The sequence below is a fragment of the Sorex araneus genome, chromosome 5, assembly GCF_027595985.1.
Source record: "Sorex araneus isolate mSorAra2 chromosome 5, mSorAra2.pri, whole genome shotgun sequence".
In the NCBI taxonomy this organism is placed as follows: Eukaryota; Metazoa; Chordata; class Mammalia; order Eulipotyphla; family Soricidae; genus Sorex; species Sorex araneus.
Window position 1 is genome coordinate 76,480,700 of NC_073306.1, and position 10,397 is coordinate 76,491,096.

The window sequence follows — 10,397 nt, forward strand, 5'->3', positions numbered from 1 at the left end:
AAACTTAGAACACAGAAATGTTCAGTAATTAACTCAAGACTTCTGATGAGTTGATGTTATAATACCTAAGGCCTAAGTGAAAATCCTATGAGCTGAATCACTGTATTGCATTTTGGTCTTTCTGTATTAAATAGCTTAATAAATTTTGTTTCAGTGTTTATGGAAATATTAACAAGTGCTTCCTATCATTTTATTGTCATTAGTAATTTTGTGAGTTCCTTTTAGAATTTTCACCTATATTTATGTACTTAGCCTGGCTCCCACAGAACACATCATAGCTTAATTTAGATATAAATATAAAAATCATGCGTTGTTAGTGATTATTAAATTTTACTATATTGATGGATATTTTATTTTTTTTAATTTACTATTTTTTTAATTTTTATTTTATGCAGAGCTTATTCCCGGGCCATAAGTTTTTGCTTCTTCAGTTTCTTCTGTGATATCTTTTTCTTCTGTTCAACTTCCTCTTCAGGTTTAGGAACAATCTGTTCTTTTTCAGTAAGAATCATCTTAATATGGTAGGGAGAGCTCATATGGGGGTTAATTCGCCCATGAGCCCTGTAAATTCTGTGGCACATCTTGGGTGCTTTGTTCCCCTGGATACGCTCAATGACCAGAGAATCTACATCCTAACCCTTGACTTCAGCATTACTTTCTGCATTTTTAAGCACATGCAGTAGGAATTCAGCACTCTTTGTGGGTCAATGACCCTGTGTCCAGCCCCACTGATTGGCCTGGGCACCTACCAAAGCCACTGTTGTAACGCCGGAAGGGCACACACTGCTTCTGCAGATTTTTTTTTTTTTTGAAAAAAGTAATTTCTCAAGTATTTCAAGTACTTAGTGGCCTTTCTGATATGCATGCCCTTGATGGCCTGAGCCATTTCCCTCTGCGAGAAACTAGTAAGCTACTGAGAGTTTCCTGCCCACATGAGACAGCCTTGCAAGTTTCCCATGGTGTATTCATATGCTAAATCCAGTAACAAGCTAGATCTCATTCCCCTGACCCTGAAAGAGCCTCCAATGCAGCATCTTTGGGAAGGATGAGTGGAGAGAGGCTTCTAATATCTCAGGGATAGGATGAATGGAGAGGTTACTGAGCCTGCTCGAGAAATCAACGATCAATGGGATTTCGTGATTGTGATCGTGAAATTTACTGTTAGTTTAGACTCATATTTGAAAAATACTATCGAATTTGGAACACTGTCACTAAATAACTAGCACTTGGGGGTGGTTTAAAAAACTGAGTATGACAATGGCAGAATTATACAAATTTTGAATACTAACACTCAAAACAGTTTATTGTTTCAGGTCACTATTGTATGCGTAAGTAGAAAAAACAGTCAAGAAGTACGCAAATCCAAAATGTTTCCAAACCATAAAATCTCATAACACTTCATTTGTAAAGTAATTTTACCAATGACTTTGCAGTGCTATCCCAATGGAAGATATAAAGTTTAAATACAAAGATTGTTTTTATTTCTGACTACTATGAGACACTTATGGATATGACACTTAAAATGATAATGACATACATTTCTCTGTTACCTATCAATTGAAGGTTATTTTTTAAAATAGCCATTAGATTTCTATGAAGGAAAGCAAGACCAGGAATGACAATTGTCATTTTTATGGAACCAGATCTCTCTAAGATAATTGCATGTGTACATTCAAGGAGAGAGATTTATAGCTGAGGCCCACTTTGTAGATTTCAATGACAGATACAGACCTTGAAATACATCTCCAATACAGGAGATCAAACAGATTTTTTTTTTTTTATTTTAAAGCTCATGATAGCACAGTAAGAAAATGAGCTGACAACTTAGTGAGTTAATCTCTTCCCTTTCCCCTCCCTTTGGTACAAAAGATTTTTCACAGCTCCTACCACTTTTATTGTCTCTTATTGCTGACATTCTCCCACATCACCTGAAATTCGTGGCCACAGAGTCAGTCCCTGAGTTTTTCCTGTTGGTGGGAAGCTAGTCACTGAAGACTGCCTACCTGGAAGACTAATAAGTAGTGCTAACAGAAAGGATTAATCTAATCTAAGTGGTTCTCTAACTCCTGGAAAATTGGGTTTATCCCTGGAGCTGCATCCTTGTCTATATGTGTTAAATCTTACAACAACCTAGGGAAACATAATGAGCGCAATTCACCCAGGCTCTAGTTCATCAGGTGTTGACTGTCAAATTGCTGTGAACTTCATATATTAACATACTAAGGAGTTGAATCAACACCTAAGCTTCTTTGCCTGAATAAGAGATTTGAGGAATCTTAGTCATGCAAAAATACTTTTAATAATGCCACCAGGGGTGTGGTGGGCGGGGTGTGGGGGGTGTTTGGTAAGGGGAAGTGAATGAAGATAATGTAGAGAGAATAGACAGGTGAGATGCCTCTATAAAAAGTTACAAAATATAAAAATCTGAGCTGTTCGAAGTCGGTCTTATAATAATAAAGAATTTTTTCTATCTCTGAAGAGCTTTACAAGTCCTAGCAGTTGCCTTATTTATGTTAAGCAAGATTTCATAGGGTAAATATGACCTGAAAGGAATTTATATGGCCCTTTGCTGTAGTATAAAATTAAAATTACATGGCAAAAATGAAAGATATCTTGAGGCCAGACAGACCCATATTCAAGACATACATCCACCAATTCATAACTGGGTGGTCTCAGAAAAATCATTTTATTATCATTATAATTTTCTCATCAATTAAAAATATAGTCTAGCTTATAATTGGTGTATTGGTGTACTATAAATGGTGGTTAAAATTATAGAAGAATATTACCTTCAATTTTAAAAATATCAGACTGGGGGGCCAGAAAGACATTATAGCAGGTAGATATTTGGGTTTATTCCTTGGGACCCCAGCAGAGCAGAACTAGGAATAAGCCCAAATCACCACTGGGTGTGACTCCAAAACAAATTTTTTTAATCAAACTTAATATCAATACTATCTTACTAGACTTTGTGGTCAATGAGTACAGGGGTCATACATACCAGCTTGCTCCTCACAGTCTCAACATTTATCTGTTTTCTCAGAATAATTATTAATAGTTCCTCTTTTCATTCTATAAAAAGTAAATGCTCTTTCTGGCAATAAGTCAAATATTTACCGGTTAGCAAAGGCAGAAAAATGAGCTGGTGCAGATAGCAACCGAAGGGTATCTGATGCTGAGTTCTCAACCTAGGTTAGTCACGGATGCCTTTACTGAGTCAGACCGTGTAGAGAAAATTCCCTTGTGTAGAAAAATTTCTGGAAATAGTCTTATTCATTATTAAATATCTTCTAGGTTCCAGATATCACCCAGGAAGTGTTTACCTTAAAAAGTTTCTAGTCTTGGGGCCGGAGCGATAGCACAGCGGGTAGGGCGTTTGCCTTGCACTCGGCTGACCCGGGTTCGATCCCCGGCATCCCATATGGTCCCCCAAGCACCGCCAGGAGTAATTCCTGAGTGCAAAACCAGGAGTAACCCCTGAGCATCGCTGGGTGTGACCCAAAAAGTAAAAAAAAAAAAATGTTTCTATTCTTGGGTCAGGTAAACTGCTTTTCTTGCACATGACCCACCTGAGTCTAAGCTCAGGAACCTCATAGAGTCCCCACCAGGACTGATCCCTCAGCACATCACCAGGAATAAGTCCAAACAGTGTCCTGCGTGGTCCCAAATCAAAACAAAAATTTCTAGTTTTACACCTAATAAATACCCACAGAGTATCCCATATTGGAATTGTGAATTAGAAATGTTAATAAAATTCTAGCGGGAAAATTTCTAAGGCATATTTAACATTACCTGAAAAGGAAACAAGTGCTATTCTTAGATTCTTCCTTTTAAATTTGGGCAGGTAATTATCAGACAGTCAAGAACACTGTCCCCTTTTCATTTCTCCCCAAAGAATAAAAAGCCTTTTCTAGAGTTTAGGGTGTAGTGCAGAAATGATAAAGGATGTTTGACTTGTCCAGATAATTCTGAGAGTCCTGTAGCTTTTATAATGACAGATGAGGCTGGAAAAGATACCTAAGTCAGGTGTGGACAGCCTAGTTTGAGCCAGAATGACTTTGAGCCAACTAAGGATTATTTCAGTCAATGAAATGCCTGAAAGGGAGGTTGTTCTCAGCTCACTTTCAAAACCAAACTCTTGGGTGTATTTCTAGCACAACTCCAAAAATGAGTTATAGAATGGGTGGAAGGAAACAGGAAGGAGAGCACATTGATAAGTATTAGTTCAAGTTACATGTAAAAGACTGGAGTAACAGCACAGAAGGTAGGGCGTTTGCCTTGCATGAGATCAACCTGGGTTCGATTTCTCCCTCCCTGTCCCTCTAGGAGAGCCCAGCAAGTTACCAAGAATATCCGGCCCACACAGCAGAGCCTGGAAAGCTACCTGTTGCGTATTCGATGTGCCAAAAACAGTAGCAAGTCTCACAATGGAGACGTTACTGGTGCCTGCTTGAGAAAACGTGAGCAAATAGATGAACAAAGGGATGACAGTGCTATAGCGCTACATTTAAAACCACTGGGGGAAAAAGCAGAATTATGTTTCTATCTTTTTTGTTGTTGTTGCTTGCTTGCTGGCCTGCCTGCCATCCTCTCTCCCTCCCTCCTTTCTTCCCTCCCTCCCTCCCTTCCTCCTTCCCTTCCTTCCCTCCTCCCTTCCCTCCTCCCTTCCCCCTCCCTTCCTCCCTCCCTCCCTTCCTTCCTCCCTTCCTTCCTCCCTTCCTTCCTTCCTTCCTTCCTTCCTTCCTTCCTTCCTTCCTTCCTTCCTTCCTTCCTTCCTTCCTTCCTTCCTTCCTTCCTTCCTTCCTTCCTCCCTCCCTTCCTCCCTCCCTTTCTTCCTTCCTTCCTCCCTTCCTCCCTTCCTCCCTTCCTCCCTTCCTCCCTTCCTCCCTTCCTTCCTTCCTTCCTTCCTTCCTTCCTTCCTTCCTTCCTTCCTTCCTTCCTTCCTTCCTTCCTTCCTTCCTTCCTTCCTTCCTTCCTATCCCCTCCCATCCTCTCCTCTCCTCTACCTTCTCCTCTTTCCCTTTTCTTTTTCCTTGTGGTGGTCACCTCTTAGCTACTATTGCAATGTAATGTCTATATCATTTATAAATAAAGACAATTTCTCTAGTCTATTGTCTGATAGTAGAGACAGTTTGAACTAGGGTAAATACTTACGTAAAGTTAAAAATTAATAACTTTGCAAATGTTTTGCTATATTGTTTTAATTTATCACTCTGTGGTTCTGAATAAGTTGATTAACAGAATCTCAGCCATCTAGGGGTAATAAATCTTGTATGAACTATTTGTCTAAATAAGAGATATTTATCAGAAGTAGGGTGTGACAAAAATGCTTGTCCAGTCATATAATTCTTTAATTAATGCATTTATTCAATTGGAATTTACTCTGGCACAGGAAATATTGCACATGTCATGAGGGATAAAACCTTTTATGAGCTGTGGTTTCTGCCTTAAAATAGGAAGTAAACCTCAGACAAACATGAAAGTTTGTCTTGTAAAAGGTAAAATACAGAAAACATTTTTTTACAAATTGTTGACGTTAATATTACTAATGATGTTAATGATGTTGATATTACAAATTGAATTAATCTATTTTTTCAGGAATGTAGTTATGCCAAGTTAAATAGCTAATTTTTTATAAAACATAACTTATTTCAAGTTTAAAAAAAACACCCTATACCTTCAGGAAGCACATAAGTTTAGGACATCTTTATTAGTGTTTGGAACCTAATTGACTAATAAAAAAAATGTTGGGAATTTCTTAAAAAACCACATAATAGGGGCTGAAGCAATAGCACGGTGGGTAGGGTGTTTGCCTTGCACACGGCCGACCCGATTTCGATTCCCAACATCCCATATGGTCCCCCGAGCACCGCCAGGAGTAATTCCTGAGTGCAGAGCCAGGAGTAACCCCTGTGCATCACCAGGTGTGACCCAAAAAGAAAAAAAAAAACAAGCAAACAAACAAAAAACCCACATAATAGTTGAAGTTGCAAGAAAAACATAAAGTTTGGTAGTTTGATGCCAGAACTTCCACAAGGGATTTTTTTTTTCTTTTGGATCTGAAGCTGTCGACCTCAACTCACATGTATTATTAATAATCTGTGGTGGATGGATATCCACATTGTAATTGGGTTTGAATTTGCCATGACATATGGGATGTAAAGAACAGACTTTAGTTAGAAAATTGAAGGACTAGAGTAACTGACAAATGCAAATCTACTCTATATTGGGCCATCCCACCTATGTTATGCATATGTAAGAGTAGTAATAAAATAGGGATCTCTGCATTGAGACATAATGTAAAATAAAGGGAAATTTAATATTCAGAAAAAAGACAGAAAAATTACCACAGTAAATAACTAAGTTTACATTAAAATAGAGATAACAATGTCACAACAGAATAAAATATAGATAAATGAAAAGATTTTAAAAAGAAAAAGATAGAACAGGAAAATTTCTCCAAGACGAACACTGAGAAATAGAGAAATAAGACCAAAGAAAAAGTCGAGATGTTTGAAAAATAAAAACGCTCCAATAAATATAACTTTTCAAAACGATTTAAAAAAATGGTTTTGAAAAGTTATATTTAAATTGAATCGAGGTTCTTGGGGGCTTGATAGATAGTATAGTAGCCAACGCCATTGCCAGATTTAATTCCTGGTATGCAGTCTGGTCTCCCAACCCTCCCATAAATGATCCCTGAGTGCAAAAAGAGGAGTCAGCTTTTGAGAGCAGCCAGGTGTGGCCCAGAAACAAAAAATAATAATTATTACTATCTGAGGTTCATAGAAATTTGCAAACACTGTAAACCAAAGCCCCATATACAGTTCAGCAAGTTTTTCCCAAAGATTTTATCTTATATGGAATATAATATCAAAACCAAAAAATTAGCCAGATTTTAACCATATAATATATGTGTACTTGTAAGAGTGTCTCTATTATGCCTTTATTTTGTGCTCTGAAATATACTTTTTCTGATTTATCATTGTCACTGTATCACTGTCATCCCGTTGCTCATCAATTTGCTTGAGCAGGCACCAGTAACGTCTCCATTGTGAGACTTGTTACTGTTTTTGGCATATATATCACCAAACTGACTTTGTTACTATTTCATAGTTTTATCTATGGGCTGGAGAGATAGCACAGCAGTTAGGGCATTTGCCTTGCATGTGACTGACCTGAGTTCAATTCCTCCATCTCTCTTGGAGAGCCTGGCAAGCTACCTCTGGCATATTCACTATGCCAAAACCAGTAACAAGTCTCACAATGGAGAAGTTACTGGTGCCCTGTTGCACGGACATTCCTGTGGTCGGAGGCGCTGAGATAAGGAACGCAGAAGAAATGTCTTGATTGGAGGACTAAGGCTCTCTCTGGCTCTTAGCAAAGGCAGAGGGCCTCTGTGGACCTCCTTTTATTGATCATGGTAGCTCTAAAGGGCGCAACATAGTGACCTCATCAAAGGCATCAAAAGATGTTACAGGAAGAATATTGAGGCAACATTATTTCCTTGTATCTGCAGGCCAGTAATCTAGACCTCCGGAAAGAAGATGCAAAACCAAAACTGAAACCTTCCTTGGGCTAAAAGCACTTGGATTTACATCCCAAAGACAAAACTGGGCCCTGTACCTGAAATCTACATCCCAAAGACTAGGCTGGGCCAGAGCCTACAATTTACAATATCAAAGGTCAGGCCTGGCTAACACCATCTGCATGTCAAAGACCAGCCAGGCTTCTGTGAGAGAAGGAAAGCTGCTCTTTGCAGTATACTGAAATTATTTTTCTGAAGGCAGCTTGAAGGGGGAAAATGTTCAGCTTCATCCAAACCAGTCAGGACACACGAGGAATCTCGCCCATTTTCATGGTCCCTATGTTCCTGTCCCTATGTTACTGTACTGTACAGTACAGTACAGTATACATGGGCTCGCCCTGGTAGCTCAGTCCAGCCCCAACAGTGCTCTCTCAAGCAAAATGATGAACAACATGACTACAGTGCTACAGTGCAATATTATCTATAAAAAATTGTTTTAACTTCTAATTGAAGTGAATTTTTGAAGCCAATATACTCTTGGTCATGTTTTTTAAACCACTCACCAAAGTTTTCTTTGAATTGCAGTAGTCAGAAAATTTGCTTATTTTTTTTAATTGCTTTGTTAAAGTTTTAGATTTACAAAAAGAGTTACAACGGTGCAGCACAATCCTAGTATACTTCAAATCAATTTTTTTATTATTAGCATCGTACATTGGAAAGGTACTTTGTTGTGATCAATCAATCAATATTAAGGAAAGTACATACTTCATTCAATTCCTTAGTTGGTACCTAGTTTCTGTTAGGGCGCGGATCGAGATCTCCCTATAACGACAAAGAGACTCCAGAGACTGCAAACAGCAAGCAGGGTTTATTGTAAGCAGGGTTTATTGTAGCCAAGGTCCAGCCGCCTACGCGGACACGCAGGTCCAGCAGATTGGGCAAAAGACCCTGAGCTTCTCCAAAGGAGATCTTATATAGGCCTTCCCCAGCCATTACAGCAGAGCCCGCGCATTCCCTAGCCAATAAATTCATAATTCGACATGCCTCTCCCTCCAATCCCGTTAGGCTGATCTGCTTGTCCAGTTTATAGATTTACAGGTCACAATTGCGTAAGCACCTGCACGGGTCCGAGGGCTGAGCCCCGCCCGGGAGGCTATCTGTTTAGATTACACCCTTATATGGTCATAGCTCAGGAGCCCGCACATTCCTCTTGGAGCAAGCAGATAGCAGAGGCCTGAGTGGAAAATACATGGTTTTCATTGTCTTTGGCCCCGCCCAGGGCAGTCCTGCCCTAACAGTTTCCATAGTTGGTTATATCTAATGTCTCTTTCTTTTTGGAGATCTGATTCAGGTTGTTATATTAACAATCATATATGTATTTTTATTCTTTTTGTTTGGGGGAGACACCCAGCTAGGCTCTGGGCTTATTCCTGGCTCTGCTCTCAAGGATCTCTCCTCCTGGGGTTTATGGAAGATACAGGACAGGAGGGATTCAACTCAGTTTGTGTGCCACCTGAAAGGCAAGTGCTCTACTTGTTACACTGTCTCTCCAACTACAGTCGTCTTATCTCCTTCGTTTGCCTATGGCTATGACAATCTCTCAGACTTTCTTTGTTTTTGATTACCTTAATATTAAAATTTTTAAAATTCTTTTATTTTTAATTGAATCACCGTGAAATACAGTTGTAAAGTTTGAGTTTCAGTCATACAATGATCAAACACCCATACTTCCACCAGTGCACATTCTCTACCACCAATGTCTCCAGTATACCCCCCGCCCCCGCCCTTTCCAACTCTTCCCCTGCCGCTATGGCAGACAATTTCCCCCAGACTCTCTATCTTTGGGCATTACGGTTTGCAATATAGATACTGAGAGGTTTTCACGTTCGGTTTTTCATCAATGGGATGAGAGATGTGTGCTAATTTTTTTTTTTTATTGAATCACTGAGAAATGGACCTTGACAAAACTGTTCATGATTAGGTCCCAACACCACCAGTGTCCTTCCTCAGTTTTCCTTTCATCTTTCCCCACCCCCAGCCTGTCTCTACTCTATGGCAGGTGCTTTTCTTCTCTCTCTCTCTCTCTCTCTCTCTCTCTCTCTCTCTCTCTCTCTCTCTCTCTCTCTCTCCCCTCTCCCCTCCCCTCTCTCTCCCCCTTTTGGTCATTGTGTTTTGCAATACAGATATAGTTTTAGCACTCAGTTCTTGTCCAGCGTCATCATACCCAGCTATTAGCATCCTACTGGTCTCTTCTCTACTTTAATATTTTTGAGGAAGACTGGTTAGGAATTTTGTAGTATGTCTCAATTTAGAATGTATCAAAAAATTTTTGTGTGTGATTAAACTTGGGTTGTAGATTTTGAGTGGAAGCCCACAGAAGTGAAGTATCTCATCATTTTATATCAAAAGCATATTCTGTTTGTGTGACATCACTCTTGGTTTTCGCTTTGAGTATTTGGCCAATCTAAAATCACTGACACTCAGAGATGTGGAAGAAGGGACCTAGAACCAGTGTTGAAAGGTTGTTGTCAAATTGGTGGTGAGGGTGGTGTGGTAGGACTCCAAATACAAAACAATAATAAAAAAAACTATTGTAAATCACATCACCTGAATAAAATAACTACAATTTGAAAAAATGTATTTAAAGAATGAAAATACTGTTTGATTTTTCCTTTTTTTCTTTCTCCAAACTTTGGAGAAACCCTTGATCTCTCCTGCACATGTTGCTCTATCTCTTTCTCCCCTCTCACATTTCTCTAAGTAAATTTCTTTCAATAAAAGTATTTTCAGTGTAATGGGGTGGTTAAAAAAATATTTTGCTTCTCAAAAAAAGAAAAAAACAACTGAAGTAACACTTCTCATTTCTATT

At 39.0% G+C, this 10,397-nt stretch overlaps 1 pseudogene; it reads right to left on the minus strand.

Moving 5' to 3' along the window:
- Positions 1-398: 398 nt before the first annotated feature.
- On the minus strand, positions 399-886 carry LOC101556509 (60S ribosomal protein L17-like; annotated as a pseudogene).
- Positions 887-10,397: the final 9,511 nt, after the last annotated feature.